This window comes from Haplochromis burtoni, unplaced genomic scaffold (assembly GCF_018398535.1).
Source record: "Haplochromis burtoni strain Fernald_Lab_line unplaced genomic scaffold, NCSU_Asbu1 Contig_6, whole genome shotgun sequence".
Classification (NCBI taxonomy): Eukaryota; Metazoa; Chordata; class Actinopteri; order Cichliformes; family Cichlidae; genus Haplochromis; species Haplochromis burtoni.
Genome location: NW_024582367.1, coordinates 1038574 through 1060950, shown reverse-complemented (window position 1 = coordinate 1060950; position 22377 = coordinate 1038574). Strand labels below are relative to the sequence as shown.

Sequence of the window (22377 nt, the reverse complement as noted above, 5' to 3'; positions counted from 1 at the left end):
TTGGATAGCAACTCCTGAAATTCCAGAATAAGACCAACAATAAATTGATTTTGTAATCTCGGATGTGGAAATAAAAATATGTCACACAGTATATCTGCGTGGCCCGCCCAAGTAACGGCGCTCCAAATCTACCTCAAAGCAACTCAACCCCATAATGCAGACACTACATAGTGGCTAAATCAGTACTACCACACATTTCACCCTATGATGTGCTGAAGGGGCCGGTGTACTGACAAAACACCCTGCCTATCAAGCTGCCCTACTTGTTGTTACTGCTCAAAAACTCACAATGGCCATGTTTTCAGTGTTAATAGTACACGCCTATTATTTGATCCTACCCCGATCTCGTGCGTGTGAAAAAAGATTAGTATTATATGTTTTACTTCTTTATTACAGTTGATACTTGTTTCTTCTCAAGCCAACATGCGTTTTGTTTTTGTGCAAAAATACTCCAATTTGGATTCTCAGTTGAAGTCATATTTCAGGTCTTGATTTAGTACTTCTGAAAGTGAGCTCAAAGTGGCTTCTACGCTAAATATTTTCAGCATGTAGATGTTACCGACTCTTATCTGCATTGTGAAGGTGCGACACAGCTTGTATCCTAAAGTGTCTTTGTGAAGTATGAATCTTCCTGTTGTCTGAAGAGAGACTCTCCCCTTTGAAAACTGCCTTTTGAATGGAGTTCAGGACGCGAGCAGCACCTGTGGAGCTGGCAGGGAGTCTGTTTCCTGTTCAAGGACACTTTGTCGAAGTGAGCCACACTAAGTCTGCTCTCTTCAGTCCTGCAGAAATGCTGCCATTCATTCACTCGTTCATATAAAATGGATATTGATGGAAGTTCTTTTTATTGGTTGACTGTGTTATCACTGTAGAGCCCGCATTTAAGAGCTGCAGGGCTGAAATGGAGCAAGACTCTTAGCCAGTAAATGTGCATAATTAAACAATCTCGGCCTTCCCTTTGAGAGGAGGCAGTGAAACATTTATGACACAACACATCAGAGTGTAATTAACAATAAATCTCAGTTAATTTGGCTCTGTAAAGCTGACCAAGGATCTCAGCAGCCTGTCTGATTTATTCACAGAGTGAATGAGGCTTAGAAAGCTCATCAAAGCCTCACCTGAGTGGCTCAAGGTGTTCGAGACAGGATGACCTTACTTTGCTTGGCAGCTGAATTCTTGAGTCTTGCGGTGTTAATGCCTGAATAAGCCGCACAATGACAGGCCTCCGCAGTACTCCACCTTTAGATCAGCGCCACAAAAAGAAAGGATGACCTATCTGCTGGTGCTGTGATCTAAATTATAGCACAATTTAGATCATAAAGGCAGACCAGTGTTCAATGAAACTTAAACTGCACACACAGTCTGAACAGCAGTTTGTGGCAGTGATGGTTGACGTGTTTTATAATGCATACATTTAGTCTTTTCTGGTACCTGGTAGCACATGCTACTTGTTACCTGCCAAATTATTGTCATGGTGAGATTTGATGCTTCTATACAAACAGGAAAAACAAAGGTGACTATAAGAGCTCTGTGTGCCCCTCCAAAAAATTAAAAAAATGAGGTCCAAGACCTGGAAGTTGTCACTGTCAGATATCCAGCCTATTATTGTGTGTTGGGATGAGATTAGATGAGACTGTACAAGCTGGAAAAATATGCAACCAAATAGTGCTCTGGCCTCCAAACTGTGTGGGGAAAAAACAGCCCAAAACCAAAAGAGCAAAAAGGAACCGCTGCAGAATGAAACTAGCATGCGACAGGTATGCTACAGCTATTTGCAGTCATTTGGAGAGATGAGTTAAAAGTAGGGTTTGGTGGTCTGTGCTGAACAAAAAGTGACGCACTAGAAAGTTCCTGTTTCTCAGGAACAGGTGCCCAAATGTGATGACATGGAACCTCCACTGCATCACCCATGATGGAGAGGACTAATGTTGGAAAGTGGACATCACATCAAAAACCAGACATACAGTATTTATCTTACTGGCTTGCTTTGTCTATTACACGGTCAGACATTTACTTATATACTTACAACTACTTGCAGTTTTTACATTGTGTCTTAAAGGCTTTAATGTGACAAATCAGTTCAATTAAAAAAGGTCACGTTGTTTAAATGTGACCTTTTAGAGGGAAACCAAATGCTCACAAAACAAACCTCCAAATTGCAAATTAACAAAGAGATTTTATCCTCAGGTCTTGATTTGTGAATGATAGGTTTGTAGCTTGAACCCATCCGCTGGAACGTTGAAGACAATATAATTACACTGCAAAGCAAGACACAAGTAGGCAAGCTTCTTCATGTTTACTCATGCATGAGGGAGATCTGGCTGGAGCCAAGCGTCGTCCCACCACTTGACCTCCATCAGACTCTCAGCCAGGCTCCCCATAGCACTCCTTTTATTGTGGTTACATGAATATGCATAGGTTCATTAACATATGACGTCTACATACACACAAAGAGTAGTGTGTGTGTGTGTGTGTGTGTGTGTGACTGCTGATCAAAGGGTCAAACATCCTTGGTCAGGAAGAGGGTAGCCTCCCCCTCACCCTAGATGGTTCATCCTAGATAACACGGTGAGGAAGTCCTGCAGTTCATCTAAACAAAGAGCACTTAGACTAGAACAGACGCAACTACGTTAATCCTACCATAAAACAGTAAGACAAGGTACGACCTCTTCCCATGCTCCCAGGATGTAGGTGTCCATTCTAGTGTGGAATACACACCAAGCCTTTGCAGCCTGTTAAAGATCACACAACCTATCACTACACAATTGATTATACACCTCTAAGAATATATGGTTAAATATTTCTAAGCATAAATGACAATCAACAATACAAAACCTAACAGTGAAACACTGGTTTTGATCTTCCTCATGCTCCGAAGTTTGTTGAACTGGTTGGCTAAAGGTAGCAGTGACAGACAGATGGTTCATCCAATTACCTGCCAAGTATTTAATTGCCAATGATGACTCCTCAGATGGCTCTTTATAAATAAACCATCTGTCCAATCAGGTTAGTCATGATCAGGAGAGTCACCACATTAGACTGGGGTTTCTTTGCAGGGTGTTTCTGTTTTTGAGTCCCACCACACTGTTTCTAGGACACTCTTAGAGCATCAATCCATCCACTTTAAAATTTTACCGACCTGACCTGCTTTAGGGCCCGGGGTGCATGTGACTTTCATCTTGCAAGCTCGCCTAAGACTGCTGCATTAGGCCATGCATGGCAGAGAAGAGATGGAGGATCATTCTTACAGGAGACGGTTGTTATTGGATGCTGATGATCTGTCCTTTATATGAAGATAAATATAACTGGCTAAAAAAGAGGCATTTGGCGAAAAAACCAATCTCAGAATGACAAATAGGAAAGGCAGACAAAAAGCAAAGCAACCTTTTTATGTTTTTGCTGGCGACCATGTCATCAGTATTTATGCCATCCGGCCTCCAGTTGCTATGTGGAAGACAAATGGTCAGAATAAAGCAGAGAATTGTCTCTTGGGAAGGAGATTCTGGTTGCTTTTGTTATAAATCAGCTTAATTGCAAACTACTGTGTCAGATTTTTCTCGGTAGCAGCCTGTTCCCATTTTCTCTTCCAATTGGCAGTTTCTGGACATAAAGTGCTGATAATGACCTCAGGCCTGCTAATGTGTGCACTCTGGTACGGTATTTTCACATTTAAACTCAGTGAAAGGTTAGACAGTCGACCGTTTATCACAGTTTTCACAATAATTAAACATTATTGTGCAAGGCTGGACTTTTTAAATGCACGTGCTTGTAGATGTGCTTGATTACCATCATTAGTCAGTAGATCCCTGCAGTATGTATCAGCCTGAGTGGCATTACTAATGTGGCAGATGTTTGGTGGTGGACATGCAGCTCTTTAATGATTCTGCATGCTCTGTGTTTATTTGAAAATGTGTTGTGTACCACATTAAAGAGGCGTTTTTGTCCACCGGAGCCTAAAATATGATTTATTTTCATTTTCCTGCTTTATTGGGCACAAGGGGAATGCTAACAGAGCAAGAAATGGCTGAATTCTTAGGGAAAATTAAGATGTGAAATATAAACCACACCAACAACAGCAGTCATTTAGCACACAGTCGACTTGCTGTACGATTACATTAGAACTCGCAACACACGCTGACAAATGAGAATGTCAACAGTGTGGGAGGTTACCTTTGAAATTACAGAGCCATGCAGCTGCAACAGAGTCCTAATATCTATGACAACAAAGCCCACGAGGACCTCAGAGACCACTCAGTAGGAGTGGGCAAAATTGTAAACCAATTTACACATAGAAGTTTCCAGCAATGACTTAAAAATTTGGTTTAAAGTACTTACTTAATAAGGCTGAAATTTTGGAGCTCATAACTGACAATATCACGGTTTATGTTTAAGTTCATTAGCTTATCTAAGTTCAATTTTTCCTATGTTGCCCTGTTATAGTTCATTGTTTATTAGATTCCCCTTGTGTCTTCACCCCTGTGTTCAAGTCTCCCTCCCTGTTAAATTATATTTTCGTTCCAGTTCCTGGTTCTCAGTTGGGTCCTCTTCCTCCCTCCACACGGTCTGCCAGTGCAAACCGTGACAGTACCTGTTCATGCATCTTAACTTAAGCAAAACTGCCATGACTTTGCAGGGGTGGATCAGGCTGTAGAGTCATCTACTAAGACGTTTGGTGGGTTGCTCCTTGGCTGCTTAAATCCACACCAAAGTTTCCTTTGCAACCCTGAGGTGCTCCTGATGCGTTCATTGGAGCATGAATGTAAGAAAGCACTTAGACATAGAAAGAAAAGTGCTTGTATGAGTGGGTGAAACGAGACATAATGTATGAAGTGCTTTGAGTGCTCCAGTACAAAAGCACTATATAAGAACCAGTCCATTTACTACAGGTAAAACTGCACACTTTAGCTCGCCAGGCTGAATGACCTTTGCACAAAAACTGCACTGCACCAAAACAAGTGTTAGGACAAACAGGATAAATGCTTCTTCGGCCAATGATTCATTGTTAATGGGTGTTAGAGGAGCTGAATTTCATTTCCATTCCATTGTTTCTGGTTCCCATGTTGCCGTGTCTTCCCCTTTACACGTGTGTTGCCTGAGGGCTGCATACGGGTAACTTCTGTGCTCCTCCTGTAGGCTGCACAATCGCTGACCTCCTTTCCTCCTGTGGTTACATTTTCAGCTCAAATATCACTGAACATAAACCTCTCACCCTGCTGTGTGCTGACGATGTTTGTTTAAATGATCATCACTGTCGCTGATGTTCTTCCTGGTGGTTGCTAACCAGTCACTGGGTTTTTGCTCCTTCCTGCCTGTCAAAGATTGTCGTTCTCTCAGGCTTCGTACTCATGCTTTACAAAGCTGCTCCAAATCTATTAGAACCATGTCCACGTCCTGATTAGCTCTTACTGTGACTTGCAAATTGACTTTGGCATATAAAATTGGTGAAATGCCTCTTTAACTCTCACCAGGGACTTGTTAAATGTTAACAGCTTGCAGACCTTTTCTCACAGCACACTTTTCTTGCCATTGTCCCTTTCCGTGGTCTTCATATTGTGCATGCTGGAACACTGGAGAGCTCGTAAATGTTATTAGTTATACCTGTAGCTGTAGAAGGTCAAAATGCCTGCCGTGAAAAGGGTCTATTAACTTTTTAACTTCTTTAATATACATGATTATTATATTAAAGTTCACAGTAAGGCTCTCACTTGTTTTAAATCTCAGTTGTTGTTCGAGACAGAATCCACTGTTACACTTTAAAGGCTCCTTTGAAGCAGGCCCAGAGTTCCCAGCTGTGTATATTTAGTTGATGTTTGATTCCTAGCTCATCAGACACGTCGGCCAATCAGCTCGTCTCTGCAGCTTTCTCGTCTCCCTCAGCAGTCGGGGTAAATTTGAGAGCAGCATATGTTTTTACACAGGTGCTCTTGCATTCTTCCGCACCGTCTCTGGAGACGTAGCTCAAACGGTCTTTGTTGTAGCTTTGAAATGCTATAGGAGAGGCGTTTAAAACCATCATGGAGAAATGTGTATTCGAGGAGGTTATTTCAAGGTCTTCCTGCTGCTGCTGTCACATACTCTCCGGGTGCAGTAGGAAATTCATAGACTAATTTGACAGCGCTCCCTGAGAGACTGACTCAGATATTCATCTCCAGATTTTTACAGCTGTAATGTTTTGTCCTTGATAAGGACTGCTATTTCCGTGGTATCTCAGGTAGAGAACAGCCTATCAGATGGCATTGCTGTCTCACGTCAGGTCACAAAAAGCACAAAGGAATCTGCTTCCAGGAGACGCACACTGTCACAGGTAGTGAGTATGCTGCAGGAAATGCCTCAATGTGTTTGTCTGTCTGTGTGACATTGATTTGGACTACAAGCACAACACCGCATGTTGTTTCATATATTCACAATTAATTGGGCACGCTCAGCGTTTACCAGACCCACTCTGACACCATAAAACATATTGCGTGCTGTTTCTTTAAAGGACAGGATTATATAGTGAATTTTGTAACCTGAATTGCACAGAAATTGATTTTAGAGATGAGATTGAGTCTTGGTGTGTGACAGTTTGTTTTCTACTCAAAGTGAAAAACAAAAAGCAGCTTTTACACGTCCGCTGCAGATATCTGCAAGAAAAATGAGTGCAAACAGAACATAATGTTAAAGAACAACATATTGAGCTCCAACACAATGACTCCCTATTCCAAGCATAGACTGCAGTTAAAAGATGGGAATAGGTGCCCTGACCCTCCCTTCTCTCACCAGCAGAGGGCAGATCCTCTGGTTAATAAAGGAAGTTTGACTGCCGAGAAGTACACAGGAAACCACCGCTCATTTGGTTTGTGACCTCAGTAAAGCTGATGAGCTAGTTTCATATCTTATTGTATATAATGTGATATTAGTTATTTAAATTACGATGTTATTCTACGCTTCACATAGGATAAGTCGTTAAAGTAACGAGTTTGGTCTTGGTTTCAGTGACATCCACTCTGACCAAAAAACTCCATGTAAAACATTTTTTTTAATGAATAAAACTATTATTTTATTTGAAAGTTAAATACATTTCTAATGGACAGCAGGGGGCGTCTCCTCCATTTTCAGTAAGATATCTAGTTGTGAAGAAGTCACTGTGAACATTTCTCTCAGTTTCCTTGATTTATGACCTCAGTAAACACTTAACTGAGACTGTAAAATCATCAGTAACAGCTTCAGGTGTGATTGAACATAAAACAATTTCTAAATTATGATTTTTATTAGTGCAGCCTGATGTTTACAAACAAATGGTTTATGTCATGGTGGCTACTTCCATCTTTTATATACAGTTTATAGTTTCAAGTTTTCTGCAGCTCTCAATCCAAGAAATGTCGGCTTTTTGAAACATGACATAACAATTGGAATCTGCTACAGCTGGCTTATTTGTGCATATTAACCTATATGTTTAAAGGTATAACATGGCGCTTTTGTTAGTTTGTTTGTAGAGAAAACAAAGCAGAAAATTATAGTATGGAGTAAAAAAGCACAAATAAAGACTTCACACTGCTGTACAACTCTGCAGAAAGGTGATGCACTGCTATTTGTCTGCTATGCATTGTTGTTGTGGAGTAAAACTAATGAACAACCAGCAGACACTGACACTTAATTAGAGAATTTCCTGATGACTAATGCAGTAGTTGGACAATTCTCTTCTTCTGACAGACTCTTAAAGCAGTCAACATCGAGAACAGGCTTATGGGCAGTTTCAGCTTTGCTCATACAAATATTTGTATGTATTTAAAAGCCATCTGAGACTTTAAGCCACATTCATCAGTAATCAAAATGTGTTTAAAATGCAGCTAAAATCGGAGGCTCTTTGCTTAACATCACAGCTGTAGCTAACATTTCAGTGCTGGTCTTTGCAGCACAGAAATGGATTGTGTTCATTTACGAATCCATTCCCATTCTTACATTACATGCTGGCATGTTTGCACAAGTGAGGAAATGAAATGGACTTTGAACCTGGCAGGTAACTAAAGACCTCAAACTCTACATTGATGATTTCAGGTCACGGTATCTCGGTCTGTGAAGAAAGAAGAGTAAAGAAAATCTTAACAGATTAACTTTAAAGAAATACTTTATCTTCTGAGATATTTCCAGTCTGTGTAAACAGCCTGCTTAGATGCCACCATCTGCTTGCACACGTCATGCGGTTGTATGTGGAATTGTTGTGAGCAGTTTGTGTTTCTACATGTGCTATACGACAGCTCAGATCTCCCTCTGCTCTTTGGTATCTCTTAAGCTGGCGTGACAGCTCCGACACGTGTCCTCCGAAAGCAAACGCTGCAAATACCGCTCGGCAGCGCTGATGACTAAATTACAGTGAGCAACAGTTAACGAGCTGCTCATTAGCTGATTACACAGAGTAGCCCTCCTTAAACCCTGATCAGACTGTGAAATGAAAAGCTTCTGTCCTCTGGAATAATGGATCTCTGAAATGAGGAGAGAGACTTAGAGAAGGACAGAGGGAGGAGGAGGGGATATCATTAGAAAAAGGCTATGAGGTATAAAAAAGTTTAGAAGACAGACTTGGAAAACTTTGTCATAAGAGTTAATACCAGCAAAAAGAATCTCTAATGCATTTAAATCTTTTAAAATGATATCTGCTTGTTAAATGAAGACATATCGATCCAACTGTGCTGAAAGAGGTTCGTTTGTTTAAAAAATGCTAAATGTTGCAGTGCTTTGTCTCTCTTTATATATAAAAAAAGCTAGCACTAATCAAACATGTTTTTAAGCTAAGTTTGTGAAAACTGATGAAGGTCCGGGCACCGAATATTTAAACTCCTTAAAGAAGAATCAGTTTTTGTCCAACTAAGAGGTAAGATTAGGATCGGGTCATATTGACTGACTTTCTCTTACCTGCATTTGAGCTCATTTTCAGTGGGTGTTTTTCTCGCCACATGATGGAATTTCTTCTTGCCAATCACTTTTATTGAGAGCTATGTTACCCTCCTCCTAAATCTTTACTGTGCTGGTGTGTTTATATTATCCCAAACATAGCTGTAGCTAGCCACCGGGTAAAGATGACCACACAGCGCCCCAAAAACTTAAAGGAACACTTTGAAAACACATCAGATCTCAATGGGAAAAAGACGTTGGATACATTGTTGGATACTGATTTGGACTGGGTAATGGGTTAGGAGTGAAAAAGATGACACATCGTTTGATGGAAATTAAAATGAAAACCGACAGAGGTTTGAATTCACAGATACTTAGAAAATCAATGTGAAAAATAAAAGATTTGGCAGACCTGTTCATTTTGTCGAAATATCATTGCAGGTATTCGGGAGTTCACATGGCCCTACATGCTTGTATCCATCCCTGACAATGCTCCTAATGAGATGATGGATGTTGTGCTGGAGGATCTCCTCTCAGATATTGATCAGGGTATCGCTGAGCTCCAGGACAGTCAGAGGTGAAACCTAGAGGTGTCGGTTGAACCGAAACATAATGTCTCATGGCTGTTCTGGAACCCAGTGGAACCCACTGCATCAGTGTAGGGTCTGACAGTGGCCCAAGGATTTCATCCTGATACCTGATGGCAGTCGGGTGCTGTTGGCCAGTCTGTAGAGATCTGTGTCCCTCCGTGGACCATCGATGATGGTCCAAGTCTTCCTCAGAGCCTTTTTAAAGCTGCTCTCATCTGTGAAAAACACAGTTCTGCCAATTGTGTTATTCTGTGGAAAATGGCAGTCGGGCTCCACGGTGCCAGACAATAAGCAAAGTGCACACTAAAAGAGGTCGAGCCCTCAGGTTTGGTGAGAGATATTCACACCAGCGTCCTGCTAGAGGTCATTTTGCAGCTCTGGCAGTGCACAAAGGAGCAGATATCAGATCTGATGGGTTAAGGACCTTCTACAGCTCTCCTGGAGTAACTGCCTCTCTCCTGGAATTTCCTCAATGCTCTTGTCTTCCTTCGTTGCTGCTTACATACAGAGTTAGTTACAAGTTATCATCTTTAGTTAGGAACTATCAGCTTTTTCATGGATACATGGATGTTAAGCACAGAGAACATCCACACTGATAACTTTATTGCTTAAAGGATTTGAACTGTTCTGTGTTTGTTTGCTTTTAGGACCATTTGAACCTGGCAAATGACACATTTAAGTTTATGCATTGTTTTGCATTTACAAGTAGAACAAGAGCTTTCATTCCAGGCTGTAATATTTCATATTCTATAGATATACTTAACATGGTGCACTTTCTGTGAAAAAAAGGTGACGCCGTCATTCCCAGTGTGGCTCCAGCCTGTGGTTGTGTCAGTGCCACCCCAGCCTACCCTTCAGCCATGATCTGGGCTGAGAGTCTTACCCAGCTTTCTTTTTACTGCTGGTCAGAAACAACTAGTAGTTTGACTGTTACACAAAGTGAAAAAGAGATTTTTCAGTAGAAAAATAATAAAGAATGAGGCCGAACGCCTGATAAGAAAACTAATCAGTACTTCCAGCTTTGAGAAAAGAAAATCTGTTGAAATAAATCACACAGATTAGCAACTGCAGGCAATTCTTTTCCTATCAGAATCCACCTTTAATCATTTGGGGACTTGTGCTGCAGGTTAATTTATGGTACAGCCAAGTCCTGAAACCTCTTAGCATTTAGTCTTTTATATTTTTTTAATGAAAACATCAAGATTAAAACCACTGATGGGTGAATGTCATCACTCCCGCCGTTACAATACAGTGTTCTGTTGGGAAATCTTTGGTCCTGGTGTTTACGTGGGTTTCTGTTGTGAGCACAAATCTTTTGCTCTAGTTATTCTCAGTGTCAATGTTTGCAGCCAGATTTACATTTGAGGTTATGATGCTGTACTGCAGGATGAAGCAGACAGAAGCGCCTCAGTTTACTGCTGTTGCTTCACGGTGCTTCGCTGCTTTTCTGGGGCTCTTATTTCACAGCTGTCTGAGACCGTAAGCACTTCCCAGGTTTTATTAGATGCTGCTGCTTAAGGTAATAAACAAAGTTTGTTTTGGCTCAGTTAACCATAGCATCATGTTCGTCCACAGATACTAACTTTCAGGTTTCGTCTGATGGATGGCTCTGTCTTATGTTTCAAACTATTTTTGGAAGTACACATTCACGTTCTAAATGAACGTGAAATTGCATCATTTATTTTGTGCTTTGTAAAGGTTTACCGGAGTTTCTCACTTTTCCACTGCAGTCCAAGCTGGCAGAGAGCACTGGGCAATCAGGCACTTGGATGCATTTGCTGCAGTCAGAATTGCAGGTCACAGGATGCCCAATGGCTTTTTCCATACATATATAAACAGCTTAGAAATTATTTTTCATGTGTGGAGAGCTAGCAGGAAGTCATTTCCCTCAGCTGGGGAAAAGCTGGATGTAAAATCTTTCTCTCTTTCATTCATTCACCACATCAGGTTTATTAATAGTGATGGCTAATGTTGAGTTTTTGCAACCAAATGCGGTGAAATGACTGTAATCTTCACATCTATAACATGTAGCACACTTTCTGACATAAGCAATGACTTAAAGTGAGTAAACTGTACTTGTTTGAGTGGTTTTAATGTAACATTTGAACTTTAATTTACTTTTAGATCGAACTTTATGCAGTTTTTTTTTTTTTTTACCTTATGAAATGTTAAGAATGAGGCTGGACGATTCTGGCAATTATAAAACCAAGATAATCAAACACAAGTGTTTTCCATCACAGTGACGTCTTTTCAACTCTCCCTAAAAGCACAAACTCACTAAGAGTTTAGTTCTTCTTGAGCCAAGATGACCCAAAGAAAGCCTTTGGTCACCAGCATCCATCTAGAGGAAGTAATTCACAAAAGCTCGGGTGTCCGCGAGTCTCTCAGCTGGTTTGCTTTCAGCAGTAACATGACCAAGGAGATCTGACAAAACATGGAGTGATATTACATGCTCATTGGCTGATGACAATCCCACAGCAAAGTATAATCCTCCTTTTTCTTCTACTGATTAAGTCAACAGACTGCACGCCACGGATTGCCTGGTCGGTCGCATCACTCGATGAGTCAGGAGAGTGTGACTTTCACAAAAATCATAAACCGGGCAACAACGGAAATGGCTACACAAAAAACATCACTGTGGTCCGTGAGTCTAAAAAAAGCCACATGCAGAGCGGTGGTACCATCGCCTCCATGTCCTCCGTTGTTGTGTTGCGTACAAATGTCGTCACAGGACTTTCTGCTGTATTTCTATAACAACCCTTTGCACATAAGGTGGTACTTCATTGTAATGGAAAACAACCAAAACAGAGTAGGCAATGAGACCAGCAGGTACTAGTGGAAAAGGGCTATTAGAGTCACCACTTAACCTAACCTCAGTAACTGCGTGGGAAAAGACACGTAGCCACATGGTGGAGTCAAACCCAGGACCTTTTTGCTGTGAGGCAACAGCACTAACCATCGCACTACTGTGGCGCCCGGATTACAAAATAAACATAATTTTGTTGTCAGTAAGACGTGAAACCAGCAAGTTAGACTGTATCATGAAAGTATTTACTGAGGTCACAGAAGCAAACAGATGTTTTCACCTCGCTAACCGTCAACATCACAAGAGCTATTTTAGCTCCTCCAATCAAACAACAGGAGTTAAAGCGCAGCACACGCAGGTGTTGGGGAACAGATAGGTGGATGACAGATGTAAATGGGATTGGGAGGATAAATGATCACTTATAGTATATGTATTAGTAAGGTTATGGTTAACTCTCATTTTAATGTGTGGCTGCGAGCAGCATTCGGCTGAAGAGCCACACGTTGCTTCATAGAAAGTAGAGTCGCCCCCTGCTGACCTTTAGAGAGAATACAGATGTGTAAGAAAAGAGAATATAACTTTCTTATAGTTAAAACAGGTCCAGCAGCAAATAGCTTTACTACTTTCTCTCATGTGTGTTTGTATATAGAGCTATGTGATTAAAGCAAAACCCATAATTACTATGTATATGTTTTGATTGATAAGTGTAATCTCGATTACTTAAAAATTATTATTAATTACCTTAAAATAAATGGTGCATTATTAAACTTAAAGGACATGAGCATTTCTACAGGGGATTTTCTGAAACTTTAAAATTAGTCTGATTAAAAAAGTAATGAAATAAATAAACAAGGAAGGAGTTCGACCCAGACCTGTAAATGTTTTTGACCACAGGTAATGATTGTTCCACAGGTTTAGGTATCCAAACCTACTAGGACTTAATTGTTATAGATCTTGTTGCGAGTGAGTCTGGACTTGTGGCCAAAGAGTACCTTTAAAAAATGGCAAAAAAAAAGTTAGTCATGTTATGATGCTTTTCTTTTTTTCTTAATAACTGAGAGTTGAGTTCGTAATGGAATCTGATTAATTAAGAGTGTGGTCGATATCTGAGTGCAAACATGGGGATATGACTTTCTGCCACTGCTCTTCTCAATCCCTGCCACCCGTTAATCAATCAAATTAACTGATGGATGAGTTTGGTGTTTGTATATTCTCTCTATGTGGGTCACTTTGGCTCTGCTTCGCTCCGGTCTATTTGGGTCAGGTCTGGCAGGGCTTAGACTCCCATCTGATTAGGTCTTTTTTGGAGGGAGGGGGGATTAATCTATACATGCCAGGACCAGTCAGATTTTCCACAGTAGTGAATCTGCTCATAGTTTGCACATAGAAACAGAATGTAGCGCACCACACAGTAAACTGGGAGGGATTTTGGACACGGATAATGAAGCATGAGGAAGCCTGGGAAGCAGTTTTGGCAGATGCACTTCAGCTGGTCGAAAACGTCCACCGTTGCATATCATCGTCTGTTTTATGGACAACAGCCTTTTGAACTTTATTACATATGCATTTATTGTTGTGTAATATTATCACATCTAAGGCAATTGTTTCCCTTTCACTTCTGCACTGAAACTAGTCGAGTGCAACTTTCACTGTACTGAACAGCAGATTTTCTTTTTGTTTTTGGATCACTGGGCTGGATGTTTGTTGCTGAATTTCATGTTGTTTGTTCATGTGTGGGAGCTGATTTAAGATTTGGATCTTCAAACACAGAGAAGTGTGAGGGGAAGCATGCCTATAAGCCTCCGCGATGTAATCAGCAAACAGTTTCTCGGTTGTATTTTCTCGGTCTCTTCCACTTGTCTCGCTACATGTCTTGCACATAAACACAGCTGCAACCCCTCTCCTCCAAAACGCACACACACACACACACACTCACAGGATCTCATCTTTTTCTGTGCAGCCCTCGCTTTCCTCAGCAGCCTTGGAGAATGATTTCATTGGGATGACAAGTGTGCCTCTCCCTCCATATTTCTGCCACCCGGGCCCCCAGCCTGCATCCAAATGCAGCATGCAGCACCATAGGTCCTCTTCTTTTTTTGCCTCTCCCCTTCTTCTATCCATGTCTGCCCGATCTGATTTTAGCTCTGCTGAAAGTAACATTTCCTTCCAATCACAACAACACCAGGGTTTACTGTCCTTCCTCTCCCTTCCCCTCACCATCCCACTTCATCCCCCACTGTCCACTAAGCAGAAAATGGGTGCAGGCGCCGTTGCAGGCTATTATCTGTTTGAGCTATCTATCTTGATAATTGACCAGTGAGGGTAAACGTGATGGTGATCGGCGTGACGCTAATACATTCTGCCAATTTGACGTACTCATAATCCGCCGGGCTCCAGTTTCCATCCTGAAGCCATCCCGGCGAAGCGAGTGGTTTGACATGTTGGATCTCTGTGGCATCATGGATACACACAGAGTAGGCTGAGAGTGTGGGGGTGGGTGGGGAGAAACTCTGGGGCTAAATTAGGAATCGGGAGCGTTTGAGTGGGCATGAAGGAAGAGGAAATTGGTCTAAACATGCAAAGAAACACAGACACATACAGATGGATGTAGCTCTGACAAACTGAAAGCCCAGCTAGAGGAAAAAGGCATATCTTAACATCATGACCAATTTGCTCTCTATGCTGCTGATTGCTCTTGCAGCAGTGAATAGCAGTGGAAGTGACTGACATAAATAGGCAGCATGCAGTACATCTGCAGCCAGTGAAGAGAAGATGTCTTTGACTCGTTCCACCTGGCACGACAGCTGGATTTAGTGTAAAAATACCTGAGCAGCTTAAAGAAGGCCTATTCTGCTTTTACTTATTTTTTTGTCATCAATATATATGCAGCTGCAACGCTGTTATGTTCAAGAGTTCCTGAACCCACGCAGTGATTTCCGGTATAAAATGCCCAAGAGCTTGAAGAGAGCCATCTAAAACGGGCTTTCAGTCCTGAGAATTAACAGGATCAAACTCATTTTACTTCATGGGCCACGCATGTTAGTGGACCAGGCCAGTGGAACAACTGCAATATTGGCCTACAGCCCAGATATCCATAAAAGTTGGGATGCTGTGTAAATGTAAACGAAATGCAATGATTTGCAAATCTCATACGCTCATATTTTATTCAACACAGAACACAGAAAACAAATGTTTAAACTGAGACATTTTAATATTTTATGAACTATATTAACTCAGTTTGAATTTGATGGCAGCAACATGGGCCAATAAGAGACTGGAAAATGGTACTACAAAGTAGGATCATAGGGATGTACTACGAAGTAAGATTTGAGGGTGAGCGAGCTGTGTCGAGCTTAAAGTCTGAGCTTTTTGTGTCACAAAAGTGGCTTTCTTTTTACCTTAATCACCATGGAAACTTATGCCGAACACATAACCTGGTCGGGAGCAGTATATTTTCCGAGTTTCGGTTTAAACTCAGCTGGAAGTGCCACATTTTCACTGGTCCATTTATTCACAGCGTGTTGTAAGTGTAGATTCACTGCTGGGGAAATATGTTTTATATGGGCAAGTTAAGCTGTACTAAAACCAGTGAACGAGGCAGAAACCGTGCGTGTATTAATTTAGTGATGCAGAAAATGTCTTACACTTGATTCTAATCTGCTGCCGAGTCTCTTTAACACTGCTGGAAATGCAGCTCCCAGTACACAGCACACACCATAAATACCTGTTCAATCAATTTAATTAATTTCACTTTGATTTGCCAACAACTAAAATACTTTCCACATCTCTTTATTTGGCTGTGAGACTTTAACCTTTAATGTTTAAATGGGTCCAGTGTAAAGTTTGAGAGCCCTAATGTGCGGTGCTCACCTTGGAAATAAACAGCAGCACCGAGGGCTCACTCGGTGCTAAAATAATTAACTGGAATGAAAACGTTTATTTTACCGCTATGTGTGATAAACGATTTTCTGCAGCATTAATTTCTTGTCTTATTTGCAACAGTGTTGCATTTTACTATTTGATTTTTTAGCTTCGTTATAGACCTTTAATCACCGTTTTATCATCTGATAGCATCTCTGATGGTGGCGCTCATAGGGATCATTTTGTGAGAAATAATACCTCCAAAGCAGCCGTTTTTATGTGAGCTCAAACAGAGCCTGAAGCAGAGAGCCCAGCTTAACAGGGAAAGTTGATAATCACAGTCAGGATAACAGTTAGCTTTAACTGGGGTTTTAGGTTTTTTCAAGCCAACAACGCAAAGACAGTCATGATGAACTTGGATCATAGTATAACCCTCGGGCATGATTGGGTATAAAAAAAGAGTTTCTTAGAGAGCCCGGGTTTCTCAGAGGCAAGGAAGGTCAGATATTCACAAATCTACAAAAACCTGCATCTACAAATTGTGGAACAATTTTGGAAAAAATTCTTCAACATATAATTATGAATATCTCATCATCTACATAATCAAAAGATTCAAAGAATCTAGAGACATTTCTGTGTGCACGGGACAATGCAGAAAATAGTTTTTGGATGCTCGTGATCTTTATGGCTGCTTTAAAAACAGACATGATTCTGACATGGAAATCATTGCATGGGCTCAGGAAAGTCCAGTTCGCTCTGCCATTCACAAATGAACATTAAAGCTTTTGTATCGTTAAAGATGTTGAAACATGTTTTAATCAAGTTGGTACGGTTGTTGTCCTTAGTTGCAGTAATAAGCTGACAATACACTTTAGCTGTTAGCAGTGCCGTTCATTTTACCTGAAACCTTGAATCTTGCTAATTGTGTCCCTCCATCTATTTTCTATTTTGCTATTTTGTTAATTTCATTTTCCTCCGTCTCTTCCTCACATCTTCAGAACTGCTGCATTTATTTTTAGTTTCTTTATGTTGTTTTCTCTCAGCTTTTCAGCTCTACCTTTTGGTCACTTCTTCCACGCTTAACTTTTTCTTCACGGTGCACGAGCGCACAGCGAAGGTAGGGGAGGGTCCAGTCGCATTAAGAGATATGATTGGGTATTCCAGTGTTAACAATGCAAATGAACAAATGGACTGCTGTCACTGTTTGGTGCAGAGGCCCTTCAAGACAGTCCATTAGCCCAAAGTCAGATTACCAGTCCAGCCCTGGGTGGGACTACATAAGTGTTCCTTTTCAAGCATTAGTTAGGAAATTCACTTTGGAATTCTTAGTTTTGAAGATTTTCCCAAAACCTCAGGAACACGGTGGCAATATTAAATCTATTTAACTGCGGTGTACTTCGTTTATAACCCAATTGTGGCATTTTACTACTTATCTTTAAAAAATCACAATGGTAACATCAGTATCAAGTTCTCTTGCTCATTAAAACCTTTAACTGTCTACAGTAATGTGTCTTTAAAAAAGTCTTATGACTTTATGTTATACAGCTCAATATAAAATCTGTCTGCTCTAAAATCGGATTTTCACTGCAGGGATTGGTCCTCGTTCAGCTGCAGGAGCGTTAGTAAGATCCCACACTGTTCTTGGGTGATGAGGCCTTGCTCTCAGTTGGTGTAAAATATAATTGCATAGTGTACTATGCGGGGTTGGAACTGATATTAATGATCTTCAAATGTCTTATTTTTCCCCTCCAGCAGTCTCAAAGTCAAATATATTCAGCTTGTTATCACAGAGGAGTAAGAAAACTAGAAAATATAAAATTTTATGACACAGAATTGGATTGTGTGGTGGAAACAAGGCAGAGGTTGCACACGTGTAGAGGAAAGGAGACGCACTCATGCTTTATTATATAAATAATACCACATACAGATGGGGAAATAATTAAAAAATAATTAATGCTCGTTTACAAAGAAATTAACAGTCTCTAATCTTTACTGTAGTTTATTTTTAATGCAGAGAGACAGAAAATCAACCAAAAATATACACTTATACAAACTTAAACATTTATTTGCATGTCATTAAATGAAATCTGTATTTGAATCCTGGCTCTTGAGCTCTTACTCAAGATAGTTGACTTGCTCAAGTCTGGAGTGGTCTACAAGACCATCAGCAAGAGAAGCTTGGTGGGACAGTAATAACTGCTGCTGCGATTATTTGAAAAGTGACCATCAGTCATCCTCAGTCTGGAGCTCCATGCAAGATCTCGCCTTATAGGGTGAGAAAGATTATGGAAAAAAAAATGGTGGATCAGCCCATAAGTACACGGGAGGAGCTTGATTAATGGAGGCTGGAGACAGCTGTGACCACACTCACTAAGAACAGCATTGGTAATGAATGGAAATCTTGCAGCACCTGCAACATCCACACGCTCAAGAAGGCACCTTTAACCTCCTAGGACCTGGCGTCCACATATGTGGACATCACATTTTGGGACGTCTAGACCAAAATACTTTACATTACGAGGACATTATACTGCCACTGTTCTATCAAAATTTGAAACAAATGTCCTCATATGTGGATCTCATTTTTCTCAAAAAACAAAAATTACATTCTTTAGGTCCCAAGCAACCCAAATAGCAAAGAAAATTAAAAATGCATGCCATGAAAGAGTTCGGGTCTTAGGAGGTTAAATGATCCAGAGAAGGCTCGGGAGAAAGTGCTGTGGCCAGATGAAACCAAAATCGAACTCTCTGGCATCATCTTGAGCCGGAAGAGAAATATGTACGATCCAAAGAACACCATCAGCACAGTCACTTGATCTCCATGTTTTTAATTTAGCTGCTGTTGACTTCAGTTCTTGTTTTGATCTACTGTGATCATAAGCTCATGTAACTTCCTTCTCCACCTACAATTAAGGCGGTGGTCTGACAGACCGTCAGAACCTCTAACTTGAGGGTGTTACAGAAATGAGTAACGGGCCCTTGGCTGATAGGCCACTCCTCTGCTAAGTTGATTGACATAAAGACTTCTTTTCAATGGGTTAACTATCGAATGTTATGATTTTCTAGGTGGTGCAGTTCACCAAGAACTTCAAGCTTCAGTTCTTTCTGAGTGAAATTCTAATATTTTATTAGTAGCTATTACTTTGCGATAAATCTGTGCAATGCACCAATAACATTTACAGGATGAAGCTGTTGGACCAAGCTAAATGCTGTTAGCTTGTTAGCCAAATAAGACTTAACTTCTAGCTCAAAATATTCAACATGACTGTGGTAAAAATGTGAATGTTTAATCTTCAAAATGTGCAAAACCAATTCAAAATAGGACTGCACACTAACAAACTGATGGTAGATGCCATAATTTCCTCAGATAAATATGAAGCGGGGAAACGGGCTAGCTGATTAGCATGAACTGAACTTTCAAAATGAGAATGAAGGGAAGCTGCCTTTGCTTCCAGTAAACCTTTCTACATTTGGTTGAGTTGACCCTTTTAACTTTAGAAAACTGAACTCTGACAACATGAAAAAGTTGGAAAGTTTAACCTCAAGACATAATTACCCAACGCTGTAGCCAGTACCCTCTCTAACACGTAGCATGGAGCCTGTCTTGATACGCTGCCAGACTTTTCCAGATGGGATAAAAGACGGTCTGAGTCACTCACAACATTTGCATAGTGTATCTCAACGTGCTGCCAGAAACGGGTACACAAAACTTCAAATGCGGTTGATGCCGCTTCACAAACAAGCCGCGACTCAAATCAGTGCGTCAGCGCCGAAATGACATCCGAAGGTATTACTGCGTCCTAAGTGCTCGTAAAAACAATAAACACGCATGTCTAAATAGCACAGCTGGAGAGACGGTCTAATCACTCGGAGTCACTGCGACACAAACGAGCGCGGTGGCGTCGTTAAAAACCTTAGCAAGTGGGGAGATAGAGTTGTAGCAGTCATTAAGGGCAGCACTGCTCTCTGCAATTCTGGCTTATCTACTGCAAGGTGGAGGCACGGGGAGGGTATTTCTGCTCGGGGCTCATGTGCAAAGCTGAGATACAGAACAAGAGGGAAGTGGAGGGAGAGAGAGGGAGAGCTAGAGCTGGTTCATTTGCAGCTCGTCCCTGTAGACTGTGGAAAGGATTATACTCACAGAGAGAGAGAGAGAGGGAGAGATGCACAGGCTCTGTCTTAGCACACACTGAGTACCCAGCCTCCAATCTTCTACACTGCACTGTGCACTCTCCCCATCTCCTCAACAGCACTCACTTCTCTCTCTTTGCTCCATCACACACACACACACATATATACACACACACAGCACACACACGTGCAGACACAAACCCACCAGTGCCATGTAGCCTCGGCCAGAGGGGGACACCAACCTGCACAGGACCACGAGCCAGGTACGCTGCCTTCATTCATTCAATTTATTTCGGCTCAAACTGCCACATTACGCACCAGCTGATTTATTTTTATTTATTTTTTTAGGAGGGTGGGGGGTTTTGTCGCTTTTAGTGATCCAGCCACTCACTCTCTGCAGAACACTCTGCATGCACCAAGATTATCTGGCTTCTTTGCATAGCCCCCAAGAGAAGCAAAAAGAAGAGATATCAGAGCTGGAAAGAGAGGGAGCAGCCAGAGGGGAGGAAACGGGGGAGACCAAAGTGAGCGGTGCATGTGCAGGGACCAGCTAACCTGGCTTGACCTTCACGTGGACGGCAGCCCACTCACTCACTTTGAGCACCTGTTCAGCAGTGCGTGGGACACTGCCCACTAAGACTTCACATGTAAAAACCAGCTCTTAAAAGGCACATTTAGCCCCCCCTTCCCTCCTCCCCAACACTTTATGTGTTCTCAAGAGGGCCGAGTTAATAATCATTCGTTCTGAGCGCGCTCAGGGGACTCGCTGCGGTTGCTTGAAATGCAAATGGACAAGCGAACTGATTATTCATTCTTGTGAAATTAATTTGTATTTGTCACAGAGGCAGCGTGCTGGAGGGGTGGGTGGGCGGAAGGGTGGGCGGTTGACACATGCTTTCATTGCAATCTGAGGATTCATCTGAGAGATTTCCTTTTTCGCTTTTGCCTCTGTGAGGTGTGTCGAGTTTGCGCACAAACCCTCACGAGAGCAACACCTCTGACTCCCAGTTTGACTTCAGCTTTTTGAAGTGGATGTAGCACTCTGTTTGTATTTTTCTTTTCTGGTGACTCAGAGCGCGGGGCTTCAGAATTCACTTTGATGCTGGTTTCGAGATCAGCCTCGTACATCTCGAGACTGCAGGGGCCTTTTTCTTGTTGGAATATTTTGGAATGGAGTTGCGCTGGCCTGGAGAGGAAAAGGCAAAGCGAATGAAGTTTTAATCTGAGTCATTGCTGACGCTTTCCTTCTGATTTCTTTGATCTGTAGCACTTAGCAGAGAGTCAGGGCTGTCTGACAAATAGCTGCAAGATCAGAAACAAATCCTCGTGTTCGGATGGAGCTTTTCAAACAGCTGCAATTCTTCTTTGTGTTCGGGGGTTATGAAACACTTGGTATTAAAATTAAATGTGTGCAGTTTAAAAAGAATCTCAACATTTTTGACTTTCCTCATTCGCTGCATGCACTGATTCTGACTCCGATGCTTCTGATGGTTTACTGTAAACTGGCCCGTGGTGTTCTCAGTCTTACAGATTCTCACAGACTCACGCACAAACGCAGGATGACCTCACACTCTGTCAGAGGTGTTAAATTTATTTATTTTTTCTCTCTGCAACAACAGGGAAAAACCTCACTTTATTGCCACGTACAGTAGCATCAGATTGTTCTTTTTTTGGTTTTAAACACAGGAGGCTGTGAAAAGATTCACTAACAAAACCATAAGTGCATAACAAAGTTTGAGTGGGAATTACCAAACATATGTACAGTGAGGCTGTGGGGACTTAAAGCACAAACAAGGGCCCACACTCCCACCACACACGCCGGAGCTGCACAGCTGCCATTTAACAAACAATTAGTAATGCAGTCTGAAGTGAAGACAGCAACATGTTTGAGGAAAGTATGGACTTACCGCACCGTTGACTGTTTCCCATACGTACGCTCAACTTGAGCAGCTGCCAGGTGTATTTGGCAACTGTCTTTAGCATTATATTCTATCGATCAGAGACAAAGATGCCACCCGCAATCAGTTTGCTAAACTTAACCTCCCTCTGAATCTACTGGAGAGATCCTCAATATTGTCCAGCTGATTGTGCTGTTGGATCAGAAATGAAAATGATATA

General features: G+C 41.4%; 1 protein-coding gene across 7 annotated transcripts in view; it reads left to right on the top strand.

Annotated features, from left to right (window-relative positions):
* The window catches only part of zgc:114120 (SRC kinase signaling inhibitor 1), a 146322-nt gene that overhangs the window by 5669 nt on the left and 118276 nt on the right, over positions 1-22377 (top strand). The window contains exon 1 of one of the 7 annotated variants that reach the window (XM_042223206.1): positions 18760-20522. The exons of the other annotated variants lie outside the window; for them this stretch is intronic. The gene's annotated coding sequence lies outside the window, so the exon portion shown is untranslated. Of the gene's footprint in view, positions 1-18759; positions 20523-22377 lie in introns of those variants that run through there. 7 annotated transcript variants of the gene reach the window in all.